Source organism: Hylobates moloch, unplaced genomic scaffold, assembly GCF_009828535.3.
Source record: "Hylobates moloch isolate HMO894 unplaced genomic scaffold, HMol_V3 SCAFFOLD_9, whole genome shotgun sequence".
In the NCBI taxonomy this organism is placed as follows: domain Eukaryota; kingdom Metazoa; phylum Chordata; class Mammalia; order Primates; family Hylobatidae; genus Hylobates; species Hylobates moloch.
Window position 1 is genome coordinate 108,123,864 of NW_026652284.1, and position 12,127 is coordinate 108,135,990.

At 48.9% G+C, this 12,127-nt stretch overlaps 1 long non-coding RNA gene across 2 annotated transcripts in view; it reads left to right on the top strand.

Moving 5' to 3' along the window:
- The first annotated feature begins 3,254 nt into the window (after positions 1-3,254).
- Positions 3,255-12,127, top strand: part of LOC116813589 (uncharacterized) — a 391,404-nt gene continuing 382,531 nt past the window's right edge. For both annotated transcript variants that reach the window (XR_009214995.1, XR_009214996.1), the window contains exon 1: positions 3,255-3,451. This is a non-coding gene — a long non-coding RNA (uncharacterized LOC116813589). The remainder of the gene's footprint in view (positions 3,452-12,127) is intronic.

A 12,127-nucleotide genomic window follows, 5' to 3' on the forward strand; every position in this document is an offset into this window, starting at 1 on the left:
GGGCATCATCTGCCAGGACATGGACAAAGATGTCTGCCATTAGAAGCTGGACCTCTCATAGCCCACCAGCATCCCCCAGGAGGACACTGGCTTCCTCAAGGTCACAGCCTTTGGTTTTTGGAAAAAATTATTAAGCAGTGAAAGGATTAAGGTCTCACTGCTCCTATGGCATGATATATAGATACAGAGGTTTCTAATCATCCTCTCTTTATATTTTAAAAGATGGATGACAACTAGATGACAACTGCAGCCCAGTCCCTCTCAGAGCCAGGCACTAAACAGACACCTGTCTAGCCCCTCACAGAGAGCCAGGCACAAAACCGACACCTGTCCAGCCCCTCACAGAGAGCAAAGCACAAAACAGACACCTGTTCAGCCCCTCTCAGAGAGCCAGGCACAAAGCAGAGACTTGTCCAGCTCCTGGCAAGGAGCCAGGCACAAAACAGATGCCCATGAGTGTAAATGAATCTGTGAAACAGGCAGAACAGGAGCATCAACTGAGTGATTTTTTTTTCTTTTTCAAATAAGAACATTTGTGTTGAGAAGAAGCCATGGGAGGAGATGTGATGAAACACTACACAGAAGGAGGGAGGAGCCTCCAGGTAGGTTGGAGTGAGTAGGATGTAGGGTAGCCGGCAGGGGAGAAGAGGGGCAACCTTCTGTCCCATAATATTGAAATCACCCATTTGTGTGTCCAATTTTTCCTGGGCTGTGACATCCTTCTAGGGTCCATGAGTAACCTCCACCCCATTGCCTAGCAGGGTGCCTGACTCCCCCTAAGTGCTCAGTAAACATTGAACTGGACAGGCACTGGCGTGATGGCTCACACCTGTAATCCCAGCAATTTGGGAGGCCGAAGCGGGTGAATCATCTCAGGTTAGCAGTTTGAGACCAGCCTGGCCAACATGGTGAAACCTCGTCTCTGCTAAAATTACAAAATTAGCTGGGCGTGGTGGCGCGCCTGTGATCCCAGCTACTCCGGAGGCTGAGGCAGGAGAATCGCTTGAACCCAGCAGGCGGAGGTTGCAGTGAGCCAAGATCGGGCCACTGCACTCCAGCCTGGGTGACAGAGGGCAACTTCATCTCTAAATAAATAAATAAATAAATAAAATAAACTTTGAACTGAAGAGAGGCAGCTCTTACATCTGTCTAGTCTCAGGTTTAGGCAGATAGAACAAGATAACCACATCCCACATGGGAGGCCAGTGTCCACTTGTTACTTTGGAGGAACTATTGGGCATTTAAGGGACTAGTTGAACACACTCTGTAGGTTAACTCCGCCCGGAGTGGAGGGAGCTGCGCAGACAGCTGGCTCTCTGCACGGGTTTGCAACTTGGCTCCTGGAAACAGCGGGAAACGTCGAAGGAGGCGAGAAGGTTCGTTCGCCCCTCTTACCAGGCCCGCGGATGCAGGGTGATACCCACAGAGGCGCTCAGATCACTGGAGTTGGAGCTCAGTTGGCGGTCTTTTGCGGGAACTGCACCCATCCTGGAGCATCCCTGGCCCTCCTATTTCACTGAACTCGCCTTCCTCAGCAGGAAAGTGGGAAGACCGCTTGCTTCCAGGACGGTGTGGGGAGGGTAAGAGGGCGTAGGGAAAGACTGCGGAAAGCGCGGCGCACAAGCGAGCTGGCATCACCGAGGATTCCCTCCGGTTCAGTGGGACTCCTGCGCGCTTGTATCGAGGGCCCCCAGCCCAGGGCAGAACCTACCCTCCGCTCCCCGAGTCTGGGCCCTTGGCGGCCGCAGTGGCCCAAGCCCGCCCCGCCTCCGCGCGGCCCTCTCCGGCTCAGTGCCTTGCGCTGCCGGGAAGCGGGCAGAGGGGCGCACCGGGCGGCGGGCGGGGACCTGGGGAAGGCCGGGAGCGCGGGGACCCAGGACGCACGCGGCGGGCCGGGCGGCGCGCGCCTCCCCCCTCCCCCGAGGCCCGAGCGCGAGCCGCCATGACGTCACGGGCCACCCGCCAGCCCCGCGCTCCTCCGGGCAGAGCGCGTGTGGCCGCCGAGCACATGGGCCCGCGGGCCAGGCGGGCTCGGGGCGGCCGGGACGAGGAGGGGCGACGAGGAGCTGCGAGCAAAGATGTGCCCCGGGACCCCCGGCACCTTCCAGTGGATTTCCTTGCGGAAAGGATGTTGGCGGCCCCTGTGACCTGTGGAGACATGGCCAGATCTGCCCTCCAGTAAGTTCCAATTTTGTCCGCTGCGTTTCTGGAAACTCGAGCCTTGGCCTTCGGTAGGGATGCGCTGTGAGGAGTCGGACGGAGGAAAGGGGCTTTCGGAATCCAATGTGTGTGTGCTAGGCGTGCACTGTCCTCATCACCAGCCTCAAGACTGGTGGCGAGTTTGGGCGTTTGGGGAGGGGGAGGGGAAGGGGATGACACCGAATGGCCGGTGCATAGAGGCAATTCTGGATTTATGAACTTGATCAAAGGCATATTAACTAATTTCTAAAAATAGACCCCTCTGCGGTCAGAACAGATTTGGAGCCACGATGTGGTTTGGAGGCCCCTCTGGCGAAACTAGAGGTCTGTGAATGTGTGATCCTCCCTCCATCCTTTGACCATCACTCCCCCCTTCCTCTCACACCCCCTCAGGGCTGGGCTAAGGTGATTTCCAAAAACTCTGTAACTCCGTGTTTTGAGACTTTCTCAGTTTTTGCATCGCATGTGAGGGTTTGTTGGGTGCTCCTAAACCCTCATCATGGTAATTTTTCTTGGCTGGGCTGTTGATTTAATTAGGTTTGCCTTCTCTTGCTAACGTGCTCTTATTTATGCCAGTGTTTGTGGTTCTGGGTGTAGACTTTCAGGAAGCACAGCCATGAAGCTGCATGCGTCTGTGTGTGGATGCCTCATGCATTTTCCTGATGGTTTGCAGGCATGGAAGATTCTTCTGTTCATCTAAGCTCCTGACTTAAGGCCCTTCTAGAACATTAGAGAGGAGAAGAAATCACGTGCAAGGATTTAGGGACAAGAGGATGAGGTTTTGGTGTTTTCTTTCTGGTATCAGGTTTTCCAGAGAGAGGCTGTTAACCTGTCTCTCACCCATTCCACCACTGTGAATCCTGGCTACTGGGGCTAGTTCCTTGCTAGAAAAAAAAAAACTCTAGAGAAATGTGTTTGTGTGTGGTGGGTGGGCGGGGGCCCTGAGGATGCAGGGACTGTGTCTGCTGTGTTGTCTGTTATAAGATGTTTCAGACCTATTTTGCATACTGGCAGCGACAAGTTGAGACTTGTTCAACTTGACACAGTCCTGTGGTCATAGCGAATCTTTCTAAAGCTCTGATCAGTCAAGAAGGGGGTTGTATCAATCCTCAGAACCCTGAGTGGAACTTTCTAAAGGATTTATTAGGAGAAAAACCTTCCTGGAAGCTGCAGAAGGACAAATACAGAATCCGTGTCTGGGAGAAACCTCGTGGCCTGGTCTCCATTATTTGAGATGAGTTACATCTTGGAGGTGAGGACGTGCCTCGTGGTCTAAAGCTTCGGCACAAGGGCCCAACTGGAATTCCACTTATGGGTATGACTGTGGGGTATATGCTGTACCCATTGAATTCCCAGAGCGATTTGTTAAGTGGTTATGTTGTTGTTTTGCCTGGTTAAGAGTGGCTTATTCTTGTTGCCTTATCTACTTTGAGTGCAGAATTTTTGCATAAATGGCTTCTCTTGAAAAATAGAAGAAGTCCGTTTTTGTTTTGTTTTGTTTTGTTTTCTGATTTACTTTCCTTTTCCTCTGTCTTAAACACCTTTACCCGCCCCCCGCCATCTCCATGCTGTATGTTTCTGTGGCTGGAGCTTTTCTGCACTGGAAAGGAGGAGTTCTCCCCTCTGTTCTGACATATCTGATCCCCACTAGTTTGTATGGTTGCTGGTCTGAAAACCTGGTGAATTCTCACTGCCCACATCAAATCAACTAACTCCCTGTTCTTTAGTTGTTTTTTTTTTTCCGCCTCCTGAGCGGTAGGCAGGCACTCTGGCTGGGTTCTGGAGCCTGTGTTTGCCATGCCTGGGCCTTCTGCCTGCCCAAGATGGACACGTTTCTCTGGCAGCTTCGTCAAGCGATCTCCTGGACCATAAGACACCTTGCTCTTTCCTCCTGTTTGTGTGAGTGGCCCTGCATTTGGGCAGACCATAGGCAGATTATCTGGTGGAAGTGGAAGACCTTGGATAGTTGCCGGTCCAGGTTCTCTGGAGAGGCAGTGGCAGGCCTGCTGATGGCTGCCCCTTTGCTATGTGTTTTATATATCAGGTGGCCCTTCTGGATGTGTGGCCTTTTTATTTTGCATTTCCTTTCATAGTTGGCTGCAGACATGAGATTCTCCTTTTTCTCTTGTTTTGCTATTTTTTTTTTTTTTTTTTTTTTTTTGAGACAGAGTTTCACTCTTCTTGCCCAGGCTGGAGTAAAATGGCTCGATTTCGGCTCACTGCAACTTCCGCCTCCCGGGTTCAAGCGATTCTCCTGCCTCAGCCTCCCAAGTAGCTAGGATTAAAGGCATGCATCACCACACCCAGCTAATTTTGTATTTTTAGTAGAGATGGAGTTTCTCCAGATTGGTCAGGCTGGTTTTGAACTCCCAGCCTCAGGTGATCCGCCCGCCTCGGCCTCCCAAAATGCTGGGAGGCCTCCCCAGTAGCTGGGATTACAGGCGTGGACCACCACGCCCAGCTAATTTTGTATTTTTAGTAGAGACGGAGTTTCTCCAGATTGGTCAAGCTGGTCTCGAACATCTGACCTCAGGTGATCTGCCCTCCTCAGCCTCCCAAAGTATTGGGATTACAGGAGCCACGGCACCCGGCCTTGTTTTGCTTTTTGTTGTTTCCTGATGCAGATTTGTGATCTCTTTAAGGGATCAGGACCGCACCCCGTACCCCAACTTATATTCCCAGTGTCTGTGGTGGGACCCTGACTGAGGATGGGAACAGAGCAACAATCTGGAATCATTTGGACCATTGAGTCCTGTGGACAGTCACTTCAATATCGTCCCTAGAGAGTCTCAGAAATTCAAGGCCTTTTGGAATGCTGCCAAAATGGGTCCTTTGGCAGGAGCCCCCTTTGTCTCTTCTGTTTTCTGACCTCAAATAATCTAAGGAACTAGTAATGGTAATAAATAACAATTAATAATAAGAACAATAATAGTGCATGTATAACATGGACGTCGTTTATCATGCAAAGCATGTTCTTCACCTTCTACTCCCTGCAACTCCATGAGTCACTTATAATGGAATGTCTAGCAATGGTAGAGTCCTCGTTGTGGGGCAGGGTTGGTTCTAACACTTCAAATTATATGATCTCATTTAACTTTCCTATAAAATAGGATGATTATTATTGTGGTTTTGCAGATGAGGAACCCACAGCCCAGAGAGGTTAAAAATATCCTCCCAGGTCACACAGCTTGGGAGTGGCAGAGCTGTAGAGATTTGGACCACAGTCTTCGACTTCTTAGTGTGACTCTCAGAAGTTAGAGGATAGTGAGGTTAAGAACAAGCAAAGGGCTGGGCGCAGTGGCCCACACCTGTAATCCCAGCGCTTTGGGAGGCTGAGGCAGGTGGATCACCTGAGGTCAGGAGTCTGAGACCAGCCTGGCCAACATGGTGAAACCCGGTCACTACTACAAATACAAAAAATTAGCCGGGCATGGTGGCACGCGCCTGTAATTCCAGCTACTTGGGAGTCTGAGGCAGAAGAATCGCTTGAACCCGGGAGGCGGAGGTTGCTGTAAGCTGAGATCGCACCATTGTATTTCAGCCTGGGCAACAAGAGCAAAACTCAGTCTCAAAAAAAAAAAGAACAAGAAAAGGGTATACCCCTTGGCCTTGAGCAGGACAGAGTGTGTCCCCCACGCACCTCAGGCACAAACAGAAAGCTGAACATCTTGCACGAAGATACCTCGTGCTCTGGCTGCTGGCCTTTTCCGCAGCCATGGAGCAGTCAGAGACAAAGGGGCCAAGAGGCCTTAGGTAAGGGCTGCCATGCTGGAAAGTTTTGGGCTGTGGGTGTGGGCAGGAGTCATGGGTAGAGGTCAGAAGCCGCAGTCTTGGCTGGGTGCGGTGGCTCACACCTGTAATCCCAGCACTTTGGGAGGCTGAGGCCAGCAGATTACCTGAGGTCAGGAGTTCAAGACCAGCCTGGCCAACATGATGAAACTCTGTCTCTACTAAAAATACAAAAAAAAAAAAAAAATTAGCCCAGCGTGGTGGCACACGCCTGTAGTCCCAGCTACTCAGAAGGCTGAGGTAGGAAGATCTCTTGAACCCAGGAGACGGAGGTTGCAGTGAGCCGAGATTGCCGCTGCATTCCTGCCTGGGAGATAGAGTAAGACTTTGTCTCAAAAAACAAACAAACAAATGCCTCAGTCTTTGTGCAAAATCTATAATCATTTGCAAGAGGCTGCAATCAGGTATACCACTGGATTTTGTGACCAAAACTAGGTTTCAGGATTTAATTAAAAACAAAAACAATGTCAGGTCATAAAACACAAGACTTATATGCATGATGTGGAAATGGTCTCATTCATTTTTTAATTGCAAAATTCCGAACTATCTGTTTTTTTTTTCTTTATCCTTTGTGTGTGTGTGTGGAGGGGGGAGGGAGGTATGGGATATTGTTTTGTTTATCTGCCTCTTTATTATCATTGACTGTGAAATTCTTGAGAACAGGGGCGTCTAAGTGCCCAACACAGCCCTGGTACTTTGTTGAATCAGATGGCCGTCAAGAGCTGCTGCTTCAGCCCGGCATGTTGGCTCATGCCTATAATTTTTGCACTTTGAGAGGCTGAGGCAGGAGGATTGCTTGAGCCGAGAAGTTTGAGACCAGCCTGGGCAACAGAGTAAGACCCTGTCTCTGTAAAAAATAATAAAATAAAAATTAAAAAATAAAGAAAGAACTGCTTTGTCTTCAAGGAAACAAGATACACAGTCTACAGTCATTATCTTTTTAGATGTGAGACAGCTTGACATGGTGGGAAGTGGGGGGCTTGCCTGTAGGGAAAGTACGCTGATGAAAAAGAAGGAAAACAGACAGTAGCGGGAGGCACTGGGGATGTCTCAGGGAGCTGAGGAGTGTAGATCTGGTTACTTTTGGGCAAGTTACTTCTCTAAGCTTCAGTTTCCTCATCTATAAAATGGTTTGCTGTGATGACGAAATAAATGATGAACAGAAGGTGTCTGGCAGAGGACCTGGGCTCATAAGTGAGCACACAGTAAAAGTTAGCTAATATCATTACTGTTCCAATTATTGAGCTTTATTACTTCCTGTGGCTGCATGAAGTGGTGGTTTCTGAATAGAAAGGTAACATTCTAGTTGCCTAGATCTTAAGATGGCAGTGACTTCACTATAGTTCTCTGCAAGCATCAGAAACAAACCCTGGCTTATGTAAGTTAGAAACAGATGAGAAAGTAAATAAAGCTGCAGAAGTGGGTCTCAGGAAGGACAGGAATCAGAGGGCTGTCCCTCGGATGTCAGACTGCCTTTGCAAGTTACTTCAGGTCACTGTGCCTCCATTTCCTCAGCTGCTGAGCAGGGGAGGAGAATCGCTTCTCCCTCCTAGGGATGGTGCAGAGCACTTAGCAGAGCACTTAGCACAGAGGAAGTAAGCCCTTTGGTAAAACATTTGAGTAAAGCAATTATTATTTATTATTCTTCAGGGCTCTTTTTTCTCTGGTGCATTAGCCCCAACATTGACTACTTGGTTCAAGACTGATGGATGCATTCATTTCCTGAGCAGTTGCTGTATGCCTGGCACCGTTTTAGCTGCTGGAGATCCAGCAGGGAGCAGAAGAGACAAAAATCCCTGCCCTCCTGAAGCTTCTGTCCTAGTGGATGTCACACAGTAGTGGGGCAGGCTGGTCCCCAGAGACAGCTGGGGGACAGATGGAGGCAGTGCAGGCAAAAGCTAACTCCTGTGCAAAGTTGCCCTGGCCCCACTGTGTTAACAGTAAAGTGCTTAGCACAGGCTCCGGCACATAGTAGTTACTATGTAGTGGTAGTTGCTATGTTTATTATTATTATATTATTCTCCTCCCTCATAAAATGGCAGCCTCCCTTTCTTCCATTCCCCTTCCTGAGTTATTTTTTCTCGATAGTGCTTATCTTCCTAGTATACCATATGTCTCTCTTCTCCCACTAAATTGTAACCCATTCATTTTTCCAGGATATATTTGTTGTGTGTCTACTCTGTGCCTGGCATTGCTGTAGATGTTGGGGATGCAGAAAGGAAGAAAAAGGACAGATTTCCATGCTAGAGCTTAGGTTACAGCTGGGTTAGACAGATAAGGAACAGCAGACATAATAAAGAAGGACATGAATTGTGTATTCAAGATTATGAAGTGCTGTGGGAACAGGCCTAGCAGGGCCAGTGTCTGGAGGGCTGGGGCGTGGTGCTGCGTGGTTAAGCTGGCCGGTCAGAGTCAGGGCAGGCTCCATGGAGGAGCTGACGTTAACCTCCACCTGAAGGAGGGAAAAGACGGGCGTTTCAGGCTCTGGGGAGAGCTAGGACAGAGGTGGAGGCAGGAGTGAGCCTGTGGGGGTGAGGAGCAGCCAGGAGAAGCGTGAGATGAGAATGGCGTGAGCAAGGGAGATAGGAGAACCTGAGCAGCATGCAGTGTGGAGCTTCACAGAAAGCCTGCAGGGCATTCCAAAGATTCTGTCTTTTATTCTGTAAAATGGGGAGCCCTTGCAGTGTTTTTTGTTTTTGTTTTTTGTTTGTTATGAGACAGAGTCTCGCTCTGTTGCCCAGGCTGGAGTGCAGTGGGGCGATCTTGGTTCACTGCAACCTCTGCCTCCTGGGTTTAAGCAATTCTTACACCTCAACCTCCTGAGTAGCTGGGATTACAGGTGCGTGCCACCACGCCTGGCTAATGTTTTTATTTTTGTAGAGATGGGGTTTCACTATGTTGGCCAGGCTGGTCTCAAACTCCTGACCTCAAGTGATCCACCCACCTCAGCCTCCCAAAGTGTTGGGATTACAGGTGTGAGCCACTGTGACCGGCTTCCTTGCAGTATTCTAAAATGGAAAGTAATTTGATATGACTTGGCTTTTGAAAGCCAAGTCAGATCAAACCAGTCTGGCTGCTGTGTTGAGAAGAAACTAAATCAAGTTCAGGAGCTAGAGCACCAGGACAAACATGCACAGAGTGTAAGTGCCGGGTCCAGGCTGGCAGTGGTGGATGGGGCCACAGGAATGGACTTCTAGACTGTTCACTGTTGTATCCGCAGCAACTTAAACTGTGCTCTCCATATGGTAACTGTGAGCCCTGTGTGACTATTGAGCACTTGAAAGGAAGTTAAGATGTACTGTGTGTTAAACGCACGTTGGATTTCAGAGACTTAGTGAGAAGAGTAAGATTTCTCATTATTTATTTATTTGTTTATTTATTGAGACAGAGTCTCACCTGTTGCCCAGGCTGGAGTGCAGTGGCATGATCTCGGCTCATTGCAACTTCTGCCTCCCGGGTTCAAGCGATTCTCCTGACTCAGCCTCCCAAGTAGCTGGGATTACAGGTGCACATCACCACACCCGGCTAATTTTGTATTTTTAGTAGATATGGGGTTTCACTATGTTGGCCAGTCTGGTCTCGAGCTCCTGACCTCAGGTGATCCGTCTCACTCAGCCTTCCAAAGTGCTGGGATTACAGGCGTCAGCCACTGCACCAGGCCTATTTGTTTATTTATATGAGACACGGTCTCACTCTGTCACCCAGGCTGGAATGCCGTGATGTGATCATAGATCATTACAGCCTCGACCTCCCAGGCTCAGGTGATCCTCCCACCTCAGCCTTCTGGGCAGCTGGGACCACAGGTCTGTGTCACCATGCCCAGATAACTTTTTTGTGTTTTTGGTAAAGCTGGGGTCTCCCTGTGTTACTCAGGCTGGTCTTGAGCTCCTGGGCTCCAGCAATCTGCCTACCTCAGCCTCCTATAGTTCTAGGGTTACAGGCGTGAGCCACTGCACCCTGCCAAGGTATCTCATGAACCAATTCTTTGATGTTAATTACATATTGAACTGATAATGTTTTGGATATATTGGGCTAAATACAGTATATTATTAAAATTAATTTCATCTGTTTTTTCTAACTTTATGGCTACTAGAAAATCTAAAATTACATGTGGCTTGAATCATATTTTTGCAGGATAGAACAATGCCTTGGATGAGGTCGGCATTTAGTGAATCAAATGTGTGGGTGAGGCACAGGGGTTCTGCCATGAATGAGAAACCGTTGCCATCTTCGGGAAGCTTCCAGTGTGGGAGGCACACTGCAGATGTAACTGCTAGGAGAGAAAGAAGACAGGTTGAAATGGGACCACAGCCAACCAGGCCTGCTGCAGCCCAGAAGCTGGAAGAGAATCGCCTAGGAGGGGTGGAAGACACTGGGGTGTTGGGTCTCAGCCTAGGTCTTGGTGACAGCAGTGGGCTGGCAGTGCAGGGGTTCGAGGCCTTGGACTGCAAGTCTGCTAAGGTGGTTGGTGGTGTGTGTGGAGGTAGAGAAGGCAGGTGGGGTGAGGGTGAGGGGCAGGACATGGTGGAGAGCCTGAATAACCAGGCATAAGTGATTTCTTTTTTTTTTCTTTGAGACGGAGTCTCGCTCTGTCACCCAGGCTGGAGTGCAGTGGCGAGATCTTGGCTCACCGCAAACTCTGCTTCCCGGGTTCATGCCATTCTCCTGCCTCAGCCTCCTGAGTAGCTGGGACTACAGGCACCTGCCACCATGCCCGGCTAATTTTTTGTATTTTTAGTAGAGATGAGGTTCCACCGTGTTAGCCAGGGTGTTCTCAATCTCCTGACCTCGTGATCTGCCCGCCTCGGCCTCCCAAAGTGCTGGGATTACAGGTGTGAGCCACCGCGCCCAGCCCCAGGCATAAGTGATTTCAACTGGGTCCTGAGAACTGGGCACTTTTCAAGGATTGTCAGCAAGGAGAAATTTCCCAAATATATATCTAGAAAGATGATAAACTCATGTGGAATGTGGATTTAAGGAGGAAGGTACTTGACTTGAGAATTCCAGGATTTTGGTGGAAGAAGGAAATATGGGCCAGGTACTGTGGCTTATGCCTGTAATCCCATCACTCTGGGAGATAGAGATGGGAGGATCAGTTGAGCCCAGGAGACTGAGACCAGCCTGGGCATAGTGAGATCCTGTCTCTACAATTTTTTTTTTTTTTGAGATGGAATCTCGCTCTGTCACCAAGGCTGGAGTACAGTGGTGCGATCTTGGCTCACTGCAACCTCTGCCTCCCGGGTTCAAGCGATTCTCCTGCCTCAGCCTTCCGAGTAGCTGGGGTTATAGCCATGTGCCACCATGCCTGGCTAATTTTTGTATTTTTAGCAGAGACGGGGTTTCACCATGTTGGTCAGGCTGGTCTCGAACTCCTGACCTTGTGATCTGCCCACCTCGGCCTCCCAAAGTGCTGGGATTATAGGCACGAGCCACTGCACCTGGCCTCAAAAAAATTTTTTTTTAATTAACCATGCTTGGTGGCACGTACCTATAGTCCTATCTTTGGTGGCATGCACCTGTAGTCCCATCTACTTGGGAGGCTGAGGCAGGAAGCTTGCTTGAACCCAGAAGTTTAAGGCTGCAGTGAGTTATGATTACACCACTATACTCCAGTCTGGGTGACAGAATGAGACCCTGTCTCTAAAACAAATAAATAAATAAATTTTTAAAAGCTAGGAGGTGGGGTTGGTAAATTCATAAAAAATAATATTTCTTTAGTTGAATACAAACAATACAATCGCTATTTTGTCTTTGCCTTGTTTTATTTTTACTTATTTATTTTTGCAGAGATTGTGTCTCACTCCCAGGCTGGTCTGTAACTCTCGGCTTCAAGTTACCCTCCCACTTTGGCCTCCCAAAGTGTTGAGATTACAGGTGTGAGCCACTGTGCCCAGCCTGTGGTTTTTAATGTTTTAATTTTTAATTTTTTTGTATTATAATCATAGTGTATATGTTGCATTTTTTTTTTTTTTTTTTTTTTTGAGACAGGGTCTCATTCTGTTATCCAGGCTGGAGTGCAGTGGCATAATCTCAGCCCACTGCAACCTCTACCTCCCAAGTTCAAGTGATTCTTCTGCCTCAGCCTCCGAGTAGCTGGGATGCCACCATGCCCGGCTAATTTTTCTTTCTTTTCTTTTCT